At 35.7% G+C, this 20,791-nt stretch overlaps 1 protein-coding gene across 1 annotated transcript in view; it reads right to left on the reverse strand.

Annotated features, from left to right (window-relative positions):
• Positions 1-20,791, reverse strand: part of ZPLD1 (zona pellucida like domain containing 1) — a 509,293-nt gene that overhangs the window by 327,850 nt on the left and 160,652 nt on the right. The window contains exon 2 of the mRNA XM_074332508.2: positions 15,293-15,380. The gene's annotated coding sequence lies outside the window, so the exon portion shown is untranslated. The remainder of the gene's footprint in view (positions 1-15,292; positions 15,381-20,791) is intronic.

The following is a 20,791-nucleotide window of genomic DNA, read 5'->3' on the forward strand; positions in this document are numbered from 1 at the left end:
AATTTTTAATATATTTATCCTGTAACCTCACTTCTAAGACCCTTTCCTAAAAGAAACAAAAACAAACAAAAAAGCAATGAATTAATGCCTAAAGATGTAGCTTAGGAAACCATGTATAGTGTGCAACTGATAAAATGACATTCATGTAAAGTATATAACATGGAAAATACAAAAAAAAAAAAATGTATACACATTTTAAGAAAGAAAAAAACTGTATTAATTGTAATACTCAATATATACCAATAATAAAAGATGAATACAAGTCACATTTGACTTCTGCAATTACAAGAGGTGCTCAAAGTTGTTACCATCAGTGTCCAGACACTTCTGATTACTGTTTGAGCAACATTGACCAAAGTATCCACTTGTGTACATTTTTTGGCACCCCCGGTATATATGGACAAAAGTAACAAACACTACCTAAGCCAGATGATCAAGGTCAACATCATGTTAATAATATAAAACTTTGATATGATGAGATGAAAATAGCACTTTACCTCTGTGGTCTTCCTCCCATAAACACATAAGCCCGGTCTAATCATGAGAAAAACAACAGGCAAATTCTAATAGAAGGGCATCCTTCAAAATACCTAACCAATACTCCTCAAAACTGTCAAGGTGGTTTAAAAACAATGTAAGTCTAATAAACTGTTACAGTCAGTCAAGAGGAAACTGAGGAGACATAACAACTAGACAGAATGTGGTATCCTGGATGGGATCCCAGACAGAATAAAAAACTTAGAAAAAATTAAGGAAATCTGAATAAACTCTGGGCATTATGATAATATATAATACTGTAATATGATAATATTGTATTAATATTGGTTCATTGATTGTAACAAATGTATCATACTAATGTAAGATGTTAACAACAGGAGAAATTGAGTGTGGAAACTCTGTATTATCTTCCAAAATATTTTATTTAAATCTAAAACAGTTCTAGAAAATAAAATGCTTTTTTTTTTAATTCTGCATATGACAGGATTACAAATCTATTTTTAAAAGAAAAAGGAAAGCAATTTTCTTTATTAGTAAATACAGAAGGTGCCAAAAAAATGTATACATATTTTAAGAAAGGAAAAAACTGTATTAAAATTGTAATAATATACACTGATAACAAAAGATGAATACAGGTCACGTTTGACTTCTGCAATTACAAGAGGTGCTCAAAGTGGTTACCATTCGCATCATTTTAATACAGTTTTTTCCTTTCTTAAAATGTGTATACATATTTTTGGCACCCTCTGTATATAAATAAAAGCTACCAACATGTTAGCAGTGACTGTGTTTGGGTATTATGACCTAGATGATTGTTTCCCTTTCCCAATATTTTTAATATATTTTTCAAATTATCTGTTATGAACATTTATTACTTTCATAATACAAAATATAAGCCTAGAGACAATTAAATATCATAAACTACAGAGTTAAAGGTTTGTAGGATATAGAGTTGGCTGTGAATTCAGGATATCCAACTCTAAGTCATGAGTTTTTTCCATTATCTTGAGCAAATTTACTTAACTCCAAAGCTCAGATTCCTTCACTATAAAACGGGACTACTACTACTACCTATTTTGTACAGTCATTGTGAGTATTAAATGCAATATTTCTAAATTACTTAAGAGTAGGGCTGGACAAAGCATAAATCCTCAATCAAAGCTGCTGCTATTATTGATCATGCTGATGAGGGTGATAGCCTGACCCGCCCCTAAACTTGCTACGTCTAGCAATGGAAATGATACTCTGGTAGACGGTTAGTGGTGGTCACATTTTGTGTTTTATAATAACTGGAAATTAGCATTACCAATAAGTATATTGCTCCCCCTGAAAGCAATAATGTGCATATGTGGGGTATCTGTCTTTTAGTAAAGCCATAAGGACAAACCAAGGAGTAAAAAGCCACAGATGGCACTAAATAGAACCTAAGAGGTCCATGATAAGAAGTTATTATTTATTTACCAAAGGGTTTGAAGGAAATAATGGTACCTTAAGAGAACTCAATAATAAAAATTATTTTGTTGCCCTAGTAGAAATTTTAAATAAGAGACAGTGGTTAAAAGCCTGAATTTTTGGAATCAGACCTGGAGTCAGCACAGCTTTAACACTGTCACAATCTGTGAGCTCAAGCAAGGTCTTAGCTCTCTGATAATATTAATACTTGAGCTTATCAGGATGGTTAAATGAACACATGTATCTAAAGGGCTTAATGTGCACAAGAAACCCAATAAATGGCACTAGTATTATGCATTAGATTTTGAATAAATTGTTAAATTCATAATATATTACAGAGCTTCCCACCATCCCATCTTCTGCCAACTGCTATTTCAACTTTAGCTCAGACTGGCGAAAACCCAGTAATCCTTTAGTCAAGTTCCCCAAGAGCAGCTTCAGTGAAATGATCTAGTGAATGTAGACTCATTCAAGGGCAGACTCTCAATAATGGCAAGACTCATAACACCTGGAATTAAACTAACTACTCCTATTGGACTGATCTAGCTCTAAAGACTAAAGCAACAGATTCTTAATTATTATAATAAACAGAGCCTGGTAGAATCAGGTTGAGTCAACAATTCACTCTAGTGCTTATTTAGATGTGTCTAAAAATTACAGGAAATTGAAAAGCAATATCTCTTGTTGAGATAATAAAAGATAACCAAAAAACTACTAACAGAAATCTATTAAAATTTAAGATGAATTATCCAAATTGAAAAAATGGATTAAATTCAAAATAATTTAAATGGATAACAAGGGTCAGCTTCTAGAGATAATACCTGAACCCCACTTCCCATGATGCTTTTGTAGATATAAAGACAAGGGCCCTATGTCTATAGTTCACCAGCATAAACGGAGCTCTTCCAGGATTTATGGCAATACTTATTTGAGGTGTTTTCAAAAGTAATATTACATCTGAGCTAGAAGCACTGGTCAGAAAAATCAAATGATGTCTTTGTGTTTAAGGTATTATGATTTTTAATCTCATAGAGCACAAAAGCACACAGGATAAAGCAATGTGTTATAAATCACAGCCTTCCTACCATATACAGAAAAGCACAGTGGTTTTCACCAAAACACAGAGGTCCTGGTTGGTAAAAATAAACCTGACTTTATGTGCTCCTCCCTTTCCTAGGGCTCTCAGAGAGATGAGGATCCTCTTCCTTACACAGGTTCTCACACTCCAGTTACGACACAGTGAGCTGACTGTGCAATAGCATCCATAACATTGAAGTCAGCAAACTTTGTTTTTGCTTCTAAAGGGTGTGTTTGTTTTTTCATCCCAACCCAGTGCAACACATGCTTGCCTTGAGTTTTACCCTCTGATAGCAGATCACTCACTTTCTTCTTAAATTGTAGATTCCACGAAGGACAATGAACTGATCACTTAGAATACCTGCAGATTAAACTTTTGAGAATCTTAATTTGGAAGGCTATTTCAATATTGCATTCTTTTGTAACCATTTATCAAATGACGGTTAAAACTCAAAAAAGGCAAACTTCAAGCTGCAAGTCTCTCTGGATGTCTTCTTTGCAAGTAACTTGAATTAACACTTTAGTCTTAAATTTTTATGTGGAAATGAGACTTAACATGTCTATATGAGAAAGCAATGGCTATGCTTAGTATAATTTTGAAGTAGATCTTAATGGTGTTCTCTGTTCTAACTCACAGGAAGGAACACAGGGAAAATACTACACTTATCTGATCTATATCTGATCTGCTTTTTAAAATAAGATATGGAAGATTAAAACAAATATACATCCTTTTCTGTTGAAGCAATAACAGAGTTGTCACTTACAATCAAAATTTACAAACAACAGTGGCAATTATCTTAATAGAGGGAAGGACAGTCACAGATGCATCATAACCAACACTAATCCATTGGACTCCACTCTACAAACTGACTTGATTCACCAGACAATCTAACCTCAAGTCACACGAGAACCATAATTTTTGGGGTTCAGTCAGAATAAAAATGAGGGACAGGTCCCTTTGCAAAAAAATTACTAAGAATTTCATGATGGTGACAGTAGAGCATTAAACCAAGCATGGAACCCTACTGAGCACAGAGCCCTATGTGACTGCACAGGTCACATGCCCATGAAGCCAGCTATGGGTCACATCTATCCTGTCGAAATTATCTGCATTATGCTACTAACTACCTAGATAATGGGATTGTATGCTTACTACATAGGAAAGCTAAGGTATGGTGCTGTCTTTGAAAGATATCAGCCAGAGGATATGAATATTGTGTCCTCTCCAATACTAAATAAATAATCCAGACACTATAAAGCCAACAAAGTTGACAGAGGGATCTACATCAGGATATAGAGGTCCGATGCCACCACACCCTATCATCTCTGCATACATTTGTATTTGGCAAGAACTCTCACATATAAATCCTCTTTGCCAAGTCGTTCTACATCCCCACCACAAATTTGCATCCAGATAAAAATATGCCTTTACATACTATCTATGTACAAATAATCTTATCAGGCCAAAAGCCACAGGAAATTTCATACACTTATGATACCAAACACCCTCTCTTCAGTGAAAGAATATCCAATCTTCTTGGATTTGACCACCAAGAGGCAAATGTCTTAGTTTTTCGTTTGTTGTTGCTTGGTTTATTTGTTTTTGTTTTTTATGGTTAATAAGACTATAAGAAATTGTGTAGCAATGAATGTATCAGCAAATGCTTTGGCTAGGAGGGTTACTACTGGAAAGCAATTCTATACAAAGACTAAAAAAATACATGTTGAATTAAAGACAGATGAACAGGAGAACTTAAAGGATAGGCTAAGAGTGTTTCCAAATGTAAAATCAATGAGAAGGCTGGAGAGAACACTATGGGCATCCATACTGTGTGGACATGACTTGATGAAGGTGTGGATAAACCAGAGAAGTGTTGTTTTTGCCAGAAGACTATGAGAAATCTCAGGATCAAGAACAGAATTTTAAAATATTAATAGAAATGGTTCTTGAACATTTAAAAAGTGATTAACATGAATCATTAAAAGAGAAATGTAAATCAAAATTGCATTGAGATACCATATCTAATCTACTAGATTGGCATAAATCCAAGAGTTTGTGATCAAAATGGTGGCGTAAGGTGAGCCTCTGTAAATCTCCCCTGGAATTAGCCGCAAATTGAACAACTATAACTCTACAAAGAACTCCCTGAACAGCAGACAGTCAAGACGAAGAGACCCACTACTTAATTCACCTAAAGATGGGCAAATCGCGTGAGCAGGGGTGGAGGGATGGTTGAAGTGCGGAGATGGAGCTGGGCGGGCGCAGGACGCAGACCCCCAGCTCAGTGCTCTGAGCTCGGTGCATCCGGGAACTACCACAGCTGCAGGACAGGGAAGAACTTAGACTGCTAGGGCTCTGTTTATGGCCCACAGGGCTGAGGGGACAGCATATAACACGGCTGAACCCAACGCTCACGGCAGAGACCTTGGAGCAAAGACTGAGGGAAGAAGGCTGAAAACAGTGGTTTAAGCTCTCACGGCCGAGCAGAGAACAGAAGCCTTAGGCACTGAGACTAGCCGCCCCCTCCCTACCCTCCAAGAGCTCGCCCCACCCCCATCTGCCCAGTGCTAGAAGCGCAACAGTAGCTGCGTCAGATCAAAAGAACAGAATATTTGCTGTTCTGAGAACTGTGGAATGCAGACACAGATTTGCAGCCCAACTAGTTCCGGCAAAGGGGAGGGAGCTGTGCAAGCAGGAGCAGCTGTGGTGGTGGTGGCTATCATTGCTCTGGGCCACCTCTCACAACTCACCCCGCACCTGACCACACCTATCTGGGCGGATCCCTGCAGGAGTAAATAGTACTGCTGAAATACACGTGCTTTGAATCTGGTGCAGGAAGAGCTTTGGAACTTCAAAATCTCTCCATATACCCACACGGACACTGCACCCTGTGACTCAGGCAAACTGTTAACAGAGGAGAAGTCCATCTCCCAGGGAATCCCCCCATTGTGTGAGAAGCTGGAATAGTGCAGAGAAAATATAGAACTACAGTGTGAGAGAGAAAAAAAGGCTGCAGTAGGAGAGAAAATAAAACATTCTACCAACAAGTCCTGGAAAACAAAAGAAAGACCTCTTCCTATCAACCTGTTGCAGAAACCACTCGTGTAGATGTCTAGGAAGAGAAATAATAAATCAGTAATTGCCATTAATAAGTAAGGCAACAAGACAGTTCAGAAAGAAAGTGAAAAGTCTCCAGAAAAGGAACTTAAAGATATGGAAATATGTGACTTAAATGACAGAGAATTCAAGACTGCAGTTCTGAAAAAACTCAACGAGATGCAAGAAAACACAGAAAAGCAGTTTAATGAACTCAGAAACACAATCAAAGAACAACATGAACATTTTATGAAAGAGATTGAAATTTTAAAAAAAGAACCAAATAGAATTTCTGGAGATTAAGAACTCAATAGAAGAAATTAAGAATGAAATAGCCAGCTTAGGTAGTAGAGTTGACCAGATGGAGGAAAGAATCAATGACATCGAACATAGAAACCTGGAAATGACACGGATGGAAGAAGAAAGAGACTTGAGACTTAAAAGAAGTGAAAGAACTCTACAAGAACTTTATGACTCCATCAGAAAGAGTAATATAAGAATAATGGGCATACCAGAAGAAGAAGAAAGAGAGAAGGGAACAGAGAATATATTCAAACAAATCATCGATGAGAACTTCCCAAACTTGTGGAAAGAACTGTATCCTCGAATCCAAGAAGCAAATAGAACACCTAGTTACCTCAATCCTAACAGGCCTTCCCCAGGCACATTGTATTGAAGCTGCCTAAAATCAACGACAAAGAAAGAATCCTCAAGGAAGCCAGGAAAAAGAAGACAGTAACCTACAAAGGAAAGCCCATTAGATTGTCATCAGATTTTTCAGCAGAAACTCTATAAGCCAAGAGGGAGTGGAACCAAATATTCAAACTATTGAAAGAGAGAAATTATGAGCCAAGAATAATATATCCAGCAAAGATATGTTTTAAATATGAAGGAGAAATAAAGACTTTTCCAGACATACAGAGGATGAGGGAATTTTCTCATACACAACCTACACTACAAGAAATACTAAAGGAGCCTATTCGACCACAATCAACAGGGACAATTTGTGACAACTAAAACATAAAAAGGGGGAGAGTAAAGGCCTGAACCGGAATATGGGAATGGAGAAAGTAAGAGTGCTGAAGAAAATGGAATACTCTAAATATCAAACTCTCTTTTACATAAACTTAAGGATAACCACTAAAAAACATCCAGAACTGAAATATATACCGTAATAAAAGAAGAAACAGAGGGAAACATCATAGAATACCACCACACAGAAATAATAGACAACAACAAAAGGCAAAGAAACAATGGAGACACAGCCTTACCAGAAAACTAAAGATAGAATGACAGGAAATCCTCCCAGATCAATAATCACCCTAAATGTAAATGGACTGAACTCACCAATAAAAAGGCACAGAGTAGCAGATCGGATCAAAAAACTAAACCCAACCATATGCTGTCTCCAAGAGACACATCTCAGCTACAAGGACAAGCATAGACTCAAAGTGAAAGGGTGGAAATTGACACTCCAAGCAAACGGTATCCAGAGAAAATCAGGTGTAGCCATAATGATATTAGATGAAACAGACTTCAGGGTGAAAAAGGTAACAAGAGACAAAGATGGACATTTCATAATGGTAAAGGGGACTATACAACAAGAAGACATAACAGTCATCAAGATTTATGCCCCCAATCAGGGAGCACCGAAATATACCAAGCAACTACTAACAGAACTAAAGGGAGAAATTCACCAAAACACAATTGTACTAGGGGACTTAAATACATCATTGACAGCTATGGATAGATCATCCAAACAGAAAATAAATAATGAAATAGCACCCCTAAATGACACATTAGATGAAATGGACTTAATTGACATATATAGAGCACTTCATCCTAAAACATCAGACTATACATTTTTTTCTAGTGTACATGGAACATTCTCAAGGATAGACCATATATTGGAACAAAATCAGCCTCAGCAAATTTAAGAAGACTGAAATCACACCAAGCATATTCTCTGATTACAAGGCTTTGAAATTGGATATCAACTGCAAAAAGTAAGCAGGAAAAAATACAAATACATGGAGATTAAACAACATACTTTTAAAGAACAACCTGGTCAAAGAAGAAATTAGAGGAGAGATCAAAAGATACATAGAAACAAATGACAATGAAAATACATCCTACCAAAATTTTTGGAATGCAGCGAAAGCAGTTTTAAGAGGGAAATTTATATCATTACAGGCCTATCTAAAGAAACAAGAAAAACCCCAAATAAATAACCTCATATTACACCTTAAAGAACTAGAAAAAGAAGAACAAATGAAACCCAAGGTCAGCAGAAGAAAGGAAATAACAAAAATCAGAGCAGAACTAAATGAAATAGAGAACAAAAAGACAATAGAAAAAATTAATGTGACAAAGAGCTGGTTCTTTGAAAAGATTAACAAAATTGACAAACCCTTGTCTAGACTCACTAAGATAAAAAGAGAGAAGACACTAGTTAACAAAATCAGAAATGAAAAAGGGGAAGTTATCAGAGACACCACAGAAATACAAAGGATCATCCAAGAATACTATGAAGGACTACATGCCACCAAATTCAATAATCTAGAAGAAATGGACAAGTTCTTAGAAACATATAGCCTTCCTAGGCTGAACCATGAAGAACTTGAAAATCTAAACAGACCGATCACCAGTAACGAAATTGAATCAGTCATCCTAAACCTTCCCAAAAGCAAAAGTCCAGGACCAGATGGCTTCACTAGTGAATTCTACCAAACCTTCAAAGAAGATCTAATATCAATCCTGCTCAAACTCTTCCAAAAAATTGAAGAAGAGACAGTACTCCCTAACTCATTTTATGAGGCCAACATTACTCTGATACCAAAACCTGGTAAGGACAACACAAAAAAAGAAAACTACAGACCAATGTCTCTGATGAACACAGATGCAAAAATCCTAAACAAAATTCTAGCAAATCGAATACAACAATGCATTAAAAAGATTATTCATCACGACCAAATGGGGTTTATCCCTGGGGCACAAGGATGGCTCAACATCAGCAAATCCATCAATGTGATACATCACATAAACAAAATAAAGGACAAACATCATATGATTATATCAATTGATGCAGAAAAAGCATTTGACAAGATACAACATCCATTTATGATTAAAACACTTAATAAAATAGGTATAGAAGGAAAATACCTTAACATAAAAAAAGCCATATATGACAAATCCTCAGCTAATCTCATAATTAATGGTGAAAAACTGAAGCCCTTTGCTCTACATTCAGGAGCATGACAGGGCTGTCTCCTATCACCTCTGCTTTTCAACATAGTGTTGGAAGTCCTCGCCAGAGCAATCAGGCAAGAGAAAGAAACAAAAGGCATCCAAATTGGGAATGAAGAAGTTAAATTGTCACTCTTTGCAGATGACATGATGCTATACATAGAAAACCCTGAGGACTCCACCAAAAAGCTATTAGAAACAATCAACGAATACAGTAAAGTTGCTGGCTACAAAATCAACATACAAAAGTCCATTGCATTCCTATATACTAACAATGAAATCTCAGAAAAAGAAATACAAAAAACAATTCCTTTTGCAATTGCAGCAAAAAGAATAAAATACCTAGGAATAAACTTAACCAAAGATGTGAAAGACCTATATGCTAACAACTAATAGACATTTTTAAAAGAAATTGAAGAAGACACAAAGAAATGGAAAGACATTCCATGCTCATGGATTGGAAGAATCAACATAGTTAAAATGACCATATTACCCAAAGCAATATACAGATTCAACGCAATCCCCATCAAAATGCCAATGGCATTTTTTAAAGAAATTGAACAAAAAATCCTCAGATTTGTTTGAAACCACAAAAAAAATCCAAATAGCCAAAGCAATCTTAAGAAAAAAGAACAATGCTGGAGGTATCACACTCCGTGACTGTAGCTTGTACTTCAGGGCTACAATAATCAAAACAGCATGGTATTGGCAGAAAAACAGACACATAGACCAATGGAATAGAATTGAGAACCCAGAAATAAAACCACATAAATATGGACAGGTAATTTTTGACAAAGAAGCAAAAAACATACAATGGAGAAAAGACAGCCTCTTCAATAAATGGTGCTGGGAGAATTGGATAGCCACGTGCAAAAGAATGAAACTGGACTGCTATCTGTCACCATGTACCAAAGTTAATTCAAAATGGATCAAAGACTTAAGCATAAGACCTGCCACAATAAATTGCATAGAAGAAAATATAGGTACTAAACTTATGGACCTTGGGTTCAAAGAGCATTTTATGAATTTGACTCCATAGGCAAGGGAAGTAAAAAGCTAAAGTAAACAAATGGGACTATACGAAACTTTAAAGCTTCTGCACAGCAAAAGAAACCATCGACAAAATAAAGACACAACCAACTGAATGGGAGAAGATTTTTGCAAACAGTGCCTCCGATAAGGGGCTAATATCCAAAATACACAAGAAACACATGCAACTCAACAACAAAAAAACAAACAACCCAATTGAAAAATGGGCAGAGGTTCTGAAGAGACATTTCTCCAAAGAGGACAGATAAATGGCAAATAGACATATGAAAAAATGCACAACATCACTAATCATCAGAGAAATGCAAATAAAAACCACAATGAGATATCACCTCACCCCAATCAGAATGGCTATCATCAACAAGACAAATAGTAACAAGTGTTGGAGAGGCTGTGGAGAAAAAGGAATCCTCATACACTGTTGGTGGAAATTCAGACTGGTGCAGCCATTATGGAAGGCAGTGTGGAGGTTCCTCAAAAAATTATGAATAGAATTACCATGTGACCCAGCAATTCCTCTCCTGGGTATCTACCAAAAAATCTGAAAACATTTATCCATAAAGACACGTGTGCTCCAATGTTCATTGCAGTTTTATTTACAGTGGCCAAGACATGGAAACAACCAAAATGTCCTTCGATAGATGAATGGATAAAGAAGTTGTGGTATATATACACAATGGAATACTATTTGGCGGAAAGAAAAGATGATATAGGAACATTTGTTACAACATGGATGGATCTTGAGAGTATAATGCTAAGCGAAGTAAGTCAGACAGAAAAAGCAGAGAACCATATGATTTCACTGATATGTGGTATATAAACCAAAAACAACGAAAGAACAAGACAAACAAATAAGAAACAAAAACTCATAGACACAGACAATAGTTTAGTGGTTACCAAAGGGTAAGTGGGGGAGGGGGTGGGAGATGAGGGTAAAGGGGATCAAATATATGGTGATGAAAGGAGAACTGATTCTGGGTGGTGAATACACAATGGGATTAATAGATGATGTAATACAGAATTGTACACCTGAAATCTATGTAATTTTACCAACAATTGTCACCCCAATAAACTTTAAAAAAAAAAAAGAGAGAGTTTGATGATGGTGCTATGGGGAAACAGGCACTTTCATACATTCCTAGTGGAAGGGTCAAGTAGTCTAATGTCTATGGAGGACAATTTGACAATAGCTATAAAATTTACAAATTTACAAAGGGTCTACACCGTTTGACCTAACAATCCCACTTCTAGGAATTTATTTTCAGATATATTTGCATACATTAGCAATGATGTATGCACAAGGTTATGTATTACAACACAGATATAATAGCAAAAGATAAGAAGCAGCTCATAGACTATCATTAGGAGACTAGTTAAATTAAACTATACCAATAAAATGTAATGCTAACCAGTTGTACAAAAGAATGAAAGCACATTCAATCTGTAGAAAAGATAGGATTTTTAAGTATAGAGACTGTATATAATATGCTCCTATTGTATTAATAAGAAGTGGGGGACAAGATGTTTGTATTTGTGTTTTCAGGGTCTCTGAAAGAAAACCCAAAATATACTAATAAAAACAGTTACTTATGGGGAAGTATGGGGGTGGGAACTGGGCAAACGAAGACAATAGTGGGAGTGAGAACCTTTACTATATATATGTTTGCAGCATTTGGATTTTAAGGCATATGAATATATAGCTTATTTTAAAATTATGAATTTAAATAAATGAGTGCATGACCAAAAAGAAGAGAAAGGTTAAAATGTAGAAAGATAATAAGATCTACCTTCTTTGTACACAGAAAAACTGAAAGCAAGAGAAGTGAAATAACAACCCCAAATCCAAAAACAATTAGTGACAGAGCCTGCATTGGAGCCATGGAGAACAGAACAACTCTGCTGAAATGAGATAGTAACACTTTCATATCTTAGTCATCAAAGGCAGCAAGGTGGCCAGGGACACTGAAGTCTGTAAAGGTAATATTCCTTAGCTGTCAATATTTATCATCTCTGAAACATTTTTTTTCTTTTTATTTTGAGCAAACAATTTTTACTGTTTTAATTAAATTTATTGGGGTGACATTGGTTGATAAAATTATTTGCGGTTTTTGCAATTATTTTTAACCTTTTAAACCACAATTATGTTTGCACCAACCTAATATATGTTTCAAGTGTACAATTCTATAATACATCATTATAAACTGCATTGTGTGTTCATCCCCCAGAGTCAAATCTCCCATCACCATATATGAGACTGCTTTGACCCTCTTCTACCTAACCCCTCTGAAACTCTTGACATTGGCGTCAATTTTATGTCTTTATAAAAGTGTTTGACTTCTAATTGAAATTGCCAAGATACGCGTCACCAACATTTTAAATAAGAAATAAAATAGCTAAGGACATGGAACATATCAGACAAAAAGTCTCAGAGATTAATAAGAGAACAAAGCCAGAAGCTGAGTACTGGGTAACTGGGGAACCCAAATCAATTTAAAAGCAATAAAGGCTCTGTGTCAAGACATGGAGAAGGTTCCCCATCATCAACCATGCTGCCGGGATAAGGTGGGAAAGCTCCATAACCGCAGGGTTTGCACTTGGTGGTGACTTTCATAGATAGTCCACATTCAGTACTCTTCTCCCCTCCCTCCTTTCCCCACCTTCATTCCCCACCTTCATTTATTTCCTGATATTATTCATGGGAGAGCCTCTTTATTCTGCTAAATCAAGAAGTCAGAGGTGATGTCGTCTTCATTTTCATGTGCCCCACTGTGCCCAGCACAGTACCTTGGACATACTAGGGTCCTAGAACATTAGAAGCAGAAGGTGCTTTAGAAAATATCTAGTCCAATTCTTTAAAAGCAACATTTCCCTTTTCAAATTATATATATATATATATATATACATATACATATACATATACATATACATATATATATATATATATATATATATATATATATATATACACAATTTCAGCAGAGTTGTTCCGTTCTCCATGGTTCCAATGCAGGCTCTGTCACTAATTGTTTTTGGATTTGGGCTTATTATTTCACTTCTCTTCTTTCAGTTTTTTCTGTGTACAAAGAAGGTAGATCTTATTATCATTCTATATTTTAACCTTTCTCTTATTTTTGGTCATGCATTCATTTATCTAAATTTGTAATTTTTAAAATAAGCTATATATTCATATATATAAAAGTTTTTTAAAAGGAGATGTTTTGTTGAAGAGGGAGAGCAAGGGGGGGGAGAACACACAAAGGTCTGCTTACTTTCCCCTTTCTCACGTGGCACTTCAGGGATCACAGTTTGGAGAATACTGATGTAATGCCACCTTTACATTTTTTAAATGGAGACATTACTTAATGGTTTCTCTTAACTGAATTAACATACCCAAGGCAGGCCTGGAGAACTGCAATAGACAGGGTCACCATAGCCACCCTAGTCCCCTGGCCTATAGGGATATGAGTTCTTACTAGCTGAATAGTGTGAGGTGTGGGGAGAACAGAACTGTGTAGACTCTGCAAACACACACCTTCTTTCCCAGTGTACATGTTTGGAGGAGACCATCATTAAGGATAGGAAACAATATTCATTCTGTCTGTTTCTGCTCAGTTTATAAACTTTCTGGAATAAGTTAGGCAACTGCCCTCTGTCAGAAGAAATGCACTGGGGCAGGGATAGCATCTAGCTAAGGGGTGCCTAGCCTAGTTCATCAAGGGCCATTCATGGACATCTCCTTATTGGCCAGACTAATGCCAAAGAAATCAGCAGAGGGCTGAAGGGCTGTTCTCAAAGGCTCATTTAAGATTGCATGGGATTATATATATATATAAATTTTTTAAGATAGTGTGAGATTGACGGCGATCCACAGACAGCATAGAATGTTAATCCTTCAGTGGACTGTGTGCTACTAATGCACCTGGCAATGTTTAGAGGGGTGGGACAGATTAATAATAAATCAATAAGATCATTTCAAAGAAGACAAGTGCTCTGAAGAAAATAAAACAGAAAGATGGTGTTTTAGATCAGCTAGGGATAGTTATGTTACAATAACAAACAACCTCAACAATCTCAGTGTCCTAAGACAAGAAAGTCGGAGTTCTTTTCTTATGCAGGCCCCTATATACCGTGTATCGGTGGGCTCTGCTCCATGATGTTCTCACCTGGATGACCGCAGGGATGATCAGACTACACCATCACATCACTTTCATCTATGTCTATTGGCTAACACTTGTCCCAGAGTCCTGCCTAACTGCAAGGGCATCAGGAAAGTATTCTCTTCCCATGTGTCCCAAAGGAGAGGAAAACTATGGATTCATACACAAGATGGGAGTTGGGGGAAGCCCAAGGGCTGATTAAGGTGGTCTAGCAAAGGCTTTATAAGGAGATAATATTTGAGCTGAGACCTGAATGATAAGAATGAGCCCACCAAGTGAAAAGCCGTAGGAATGGCATTTTAGGCAGACAGAACAGCAAATGCAGAAAGATCCTTAGGCCAAAGCAAGTGTACAAGGAAACGAATGAAGGCCAGTGTGACGAAATCACTGTGAATGAGGGGGAGTACAGTAGGAGATGTGGCTAATGAAGCCAAATGATGAAAAGCATTTAGGATCAGGATAAAGGATTTAGATGTCATCCAAAGTGTGCTCCAAACTCAAGATGACAATTGTTTCCTACTTTTAATGAAAGCAAAAAGTCATCGTTAAATTAAATAGAAAATAAAAATCCACATTTTGCTTTTCAGAACTTTGTCTTTCTCAGACTACATTGAGTCTTTACCTTTTTTATATTCACCTCAGTTTCACCCGATTCTAAGCACTTGAAATACCACAGAACATCGTGACAGGCTTTACAGTGTTTCCTGGAACTTTTTACCTCAGTTCTGCGTTTTCTCAGGCCTCACTTCAGATCCTTGATCAGCACCCAGATCTGTGCTCTTAGCCGCCGACAGAACACACATTCTCTGTAAAGGTAAGAAAGAAGGAAGTTATCATTCTGAGAAAAAAAACGAACAAAGTTCATTTTGTTATCACTGAAATATCTCTTCTCTATTAGACCCTAGTATTTTTAGAACTCAACCAAATATAGAAAGTTTTTTACTCCCTACATAAATTACATTGAATGAGTTCTCAAGTTTATTGAGTTTCCAGAGTAGCTGTCCAAAAGAGATCTTTTATTTTCTTTATTTTTTTCTCAGTTACAGTTGATAATCATTACTAATTTATATAAGTTTCAAGTGTACAGCATAGTGGTTAGACATTTATATAATTTATGCAGTGATCCCCCTCCTTTCTGGCAGCCATCAGTTTATTCTCTGTATATATGAGTCTATTTTTATTCTGTTCATTTATTTTGATTTTTATATTCCACAAAAAAGTAAGATCATACGGTATTTGTCTTTCTCAGTCTGACTTATTTCACTGAGCATAATACCCTCTAGGTCTGTCCATGTTGTTGCAAACATTTCATTCTTTTTTGTAGCCAAGTAATATTCCATTGTACATATGGACCACATCTTCTTTATTCAATTGTCTATTGATGGTACTTGACTTGCTTCCATATATTGGCTATTATAAGTAGTGCTGCATTGAACAGAAGGGTGCATATATATTTTCAAATTAGTGTTTTGGATTTCTTTGGATAAATACCCAGAAATGATATTACTGGGTCATAAGGTAGTTCTGTTTTTAATTTTTTGAGAAAGCTCCAAACCATTTTCCATAGTGACAGCACAAATTTTCAATCACACCAATAGTGCACAAGGGTTCCCTTTTCTCCACATCCTCATCAACATTTCTTTTTTCTTGATTTATTGATGATAGCCATACTTACAGGTGTGACATGATAGCTCATTGTGGTTTCAATTTGCATTTCTCTGATGATCAGTGACATTGAGCATCTTTTTATATGTCTATCAGCTATTTTTGCCAATAGACGTATATGACATACAAATAGACATGTATGCCCTCTTTGAAGAAATGTCTATTCAGGTCCTCTGCCCATTTTTCAATTGGATTGCTTGTTTTGGGGGGGGGGGGGTGTTGAGTTGTACATATCAGTTCTTTATACATTTTGGATATTAACCTCTTATCAGATGTATCGTTGGTGAACATCTCCCATTCAGTAGGCTGTCTTTTTGTTTTGTTGATGACTTCCTTTACTGTGCAAAAACTTTTTAGTTCAATGTAGTCCCATATGTTTGTTTTTCTTTTGTTACCCTTGCTTGAGGAGATAGATCAGAAAAAAATATTACTAAGAGTAATGTCTGAGAGTTTACTGCCTATGCTTTCTTCTAGCAGTTTTATGATTTCAGGTCTTACCTTGAATCTTTAATCCATTTTGAGTTTATTCTTGTATATGGTGTAAGGAGGTGGTCCAGTTTCATTTTCTGTCATGTATGTGCCCAGTTTTCCCAACACCATTTATTGAATAGACTGTCTTCACCCCACTGTGTATTATCGCCTCCTTTGTCATAGATTAATAGACCATATATGCACGGGTTTATTTATGGGCTCTCTATTCTGTTCCATTGATCTATGTGTCTGTTTTTATGCCAGTAGCATGGTGTTTTGATCACCTTAGTCTTGTAGTATAGTTTGATATCAGGTAGTGATACCTCCAATTTTGTTCTTTCTCAAGATTGCTGTGGCTATTCAGGGTCTTTTGTGGTTCCATATAAATTTTAGGATTATTTGTTCTAGTTCTGTGAGAAATGCCAATGGTATTTTGATAAGGATGGCTTTGAATCTAAAGATTGCTTTGGGTAGTATACACATTTTAACGATGTTAATTCTTCCTATCCATGAGCATGGTATAGGCTTCCATTTATTTGTATCTTCTTCAATTTCTTTCTTCAATGTCTTATAATTTTCTGAATATAAGTCTTTATCTCCTTGGTTAAATTTATTCCTAGATATTTTATTTTATTTTATTGACGCAATTGTAAATGGGATTTTCTTAATTTTTCTTTCTGATAGTTTGCTATTGTATAAAAATGCAACCAAATTCTGAATATCAATTTTGTATCCTGCTATTTTACTGAATTCATTTATCAGTTCTGATAGTTTTTTGGTGGTATTTTTAGGGTTCTCTCTATATAGTATCATGTTATCAGCAAATAATGACAGTTTTGCTTCTCTTTTCCAACTTGGATGCCTTTTATTTCTTTTTATTATCTGATTGCCATGGCTAGGATTTCCAATAGTACGTTGAATAAAAGTGGTGAAAGTGGACATTCTTATCTTTTCCCTGATCTTAAGAAAAACACTTTCAGCTCTTCCCCATTGAGTATGATATTAACTGGGGTTTGTCATATATGGCCTTTATTATGAAGAGGTATGTTCCCTCTAGTCCCACATTGCTGAGAATTTTTATAAATAGATGCTGGAATTTTGTCAAATGCCTTTTCTGCATCTACTGATATGATCACATGATTTTTATCTTTCATTTGTTCATGTGGTGTATCATGTTATCGATTTGCAGATATTGAACCAATCTTGTATCCCAGGCATAAATCCAACTTGGTTGTGGTGTAAGATCTTTTTAAAGTTTTGCGGAATTCAGTTTGCTAATATTTTGTTGAGGATTTTGCATCTATGTTCATCAGGGATATTAGCCTACAATTTTTTTTAATTTAATTTAATTTTTTTTGTAATGTCTTTGTCCGGTTGGAATCAGGATAATGGTAGCCTTGTAAAATGAGTTAGGAGCTTTCCCTGCTCTTGAATTTTTTTGGAATAGTTTGATGAGGATAGGTGTTAAATCTTCTTTGAATATTTGGAAAAATTCCCTGTGAAGCTATTCAGTCCAGATGTTTTATTTGTTGGGAGTTTTTTTTTTATTACTAATTCAATTTCCTTAGCAGCAATTGATCAGTTCCGATTTTCTGTCTCTTCTTGATTCAGTCTAGGAAGATTTTATGTTTTTAGAAAAGTGTCCATTTCTTCAAGATTGTCCAATTTGTTATCATGTAATTAATTATTCATAATATTTTCTTATAATCCTTTGTATTTCTGTGGTGTCAGCTGTCATTTTATTTACTTGGATCCTCTCTCTTTCTTTCTCGATGAGTCTGTTAAAGGTTTATCAATTTTGTTTATTTTTTCAAAGAACCAGCTCTTGGTTTCATTGATCTTTTATATTGTTTTTTATACTACTTCATTGATTTCTGCTCTGATCTTTATTTTTTCCTTCCTTCCACTCACTTTGGGCTTTGTTTGCTATTCTTTTTCTACTTTATTTAGATGTAGGTTAGATTCTTTGAGTTTTCTCTAGTTTTTTGAGGTAGGCCTGTATTGCTTAATTCCCTCTTAGAACTACTTTTGCTGTGTCCCATATATTTTGGTCATTGTGTTTTCATTACCATTTGTCTCAAGGTATCTCTTGATTTCTTTTTTGATCTCATTGTTAATCCATTCATTGTTTCATAGCACATTATTTAGTTTCCATGTGTTTGTGTGTTTTCGGGGGGGGTTGTGTGTTTTTTGTAATTGACTTCTAGTTTATACCATTGTGGTCAGAGAAGACGGTTGATATGATTTCAATCTTTTTGAATGTACTGAGACTAGTTTTGTGGCCTAACGTGATGTATCTTAGAAAATGTTCCATGTGCACATGAAAATAACGTATATTCTGTTGCTTTGGGGTGAAATGCTCTAAAAATATCAATTTAATCCATCTGGTCTAGTATGCCATTTAAGACCACTGTTTCCCTGTTGATATTCTATCTGGAAGACCTGTCAATTGGTGTCAATGGGGTTTTAAAATACCCTACTATGATTTCATTACTGTTGATCTCTCCCTTTATGTTGGTCAATATTAGCTTTATATATTTAGGTGCTCCTATGTTGGGTGAATAAATGTTTATAAGGGTTACATCTTCTTGTGTATTGATCCCTTTATCGTTATGTAATGTGCCTCTTTGTTTCTTGGTACAGCCTTTGTTTTAAAGTCTATTTTGTCTGATATAAGCATTTGAGCTACTTCACGTTCTTTTTTCATTTCCATTCACATGAAATATCTTTTTCCATCTCTTTACTTTCAGACTGTGTGTGTCTTTCAATCTGAAGTGAGTCTTTTCTAGATAGCATATGTATGGGTCTTGTTTTTTTATCCATTCAGCTACCCTATATCTTCTGATTGGAACATTTAATCCATTTACATTCAAAATGATTATTGATAGGTATTGATAGGTATATTTGTTGGCATTTTATTATTCATATTTATGTTCTTTTTTCCCACCTTCTTCTTCTTGAAGAAGTCCCTTTAACATTTCTTATAATATTTGTTTGGTGGTGATGAACTCTTTTAGCTTTTCTTTTCTGGGAATCTCTTTCTCTCTCCTTCAGTTTTAAATGATAGCTTTGCTGGGTAGAGCAATCTTGGTTGTAGGTCCTGGCTTTTCATCACTTGGAATATTTTGTGCCAATCCCTTCTGGTCTACAAAGTTTCTGTTGGAAAATCAACTGACAACCTTATGGGAGCTCTCTTGTAGTTAACTGACTGCTTTTCTCTTGCTGCTTTTAGGATTTTTTTTCCTTATCTTTAACCTTTGCTATTTTAACTATAATGTGTCTTGATGTGGGCCTGTTTGGGTTCATCTTGTTTGGGACTCTCTGTGCTTTCTGTACATGTCTGTTTACTTCCTTCACCAGGTTAGGGAAGTTTTCAGTCATGATTTTTTCAGATAGGTTTTCAGTCCCTTGCTTTCTCTCTTCTCCAAGGGAGATCTGGAGGCATTTATTTTCTCCACAATTTGTATTTAATGAAAACCTCTCTGAGTCCAAAACATCATTCCCTACTCTTCAACAAGGATAAACATAATAAAATCAGAAAAATTTCTCTGAGGTTTCTTATCTATTAAAATATGTATGATGAGTAATAGAACAAAATCAAATGTTGAGATGATAGAGCAGCTGCTGAATGAGCTCACCCTCCTTTTCACTTCTGGCCACACTGGCTGACTCATAAAGACACCATGTATTTTCTCAGTCTCAGTGGTCCAGTGAAGAAGTGAACTTATCCTTATTGCCTGCATTACAGGAGGTTTTCCAGGCTACTTTATGAAAGCCACTAACATAAATACCCAATGACTAGTGTGTGAAACTTGGCTGAGCAGCTCACCTGCATAGAATATACTGCTAAGTAGCAACATTGTTGTTCAAGGAACTCTGCTAGAGTGTCCCTAATATCTGTCCTATAGTATAGTATAATCATTAAATGTGCAAACTATAGTCAGGTAATCTCATATCCAATCAATGCGCAAAAACTTACCCGCTGTTATTCAATAGCTCTATGCTTCATTTTCCCTTGTTTGAAAATAAGGGTGATAGGGCTTGTTTCATCAGGTTATTGTAAAGATTATGACATATTTCA

This window comes from Rhinolophus sinicus, chromosome 17 (genome assembly GCF_057876585.1).
Source record: "Rhinolophus sinicus isolate RSI-liver-muscle chromosome 17, RSI-T2T, whole genome shotgun sequence".
NCBI classification, from domain to species: Eukaryota; Metazoa; Chordata; class Mammalia; order Chiroptera; family Rhinolophidae; genus Rhinolophus; species Rhinolophus sinicus.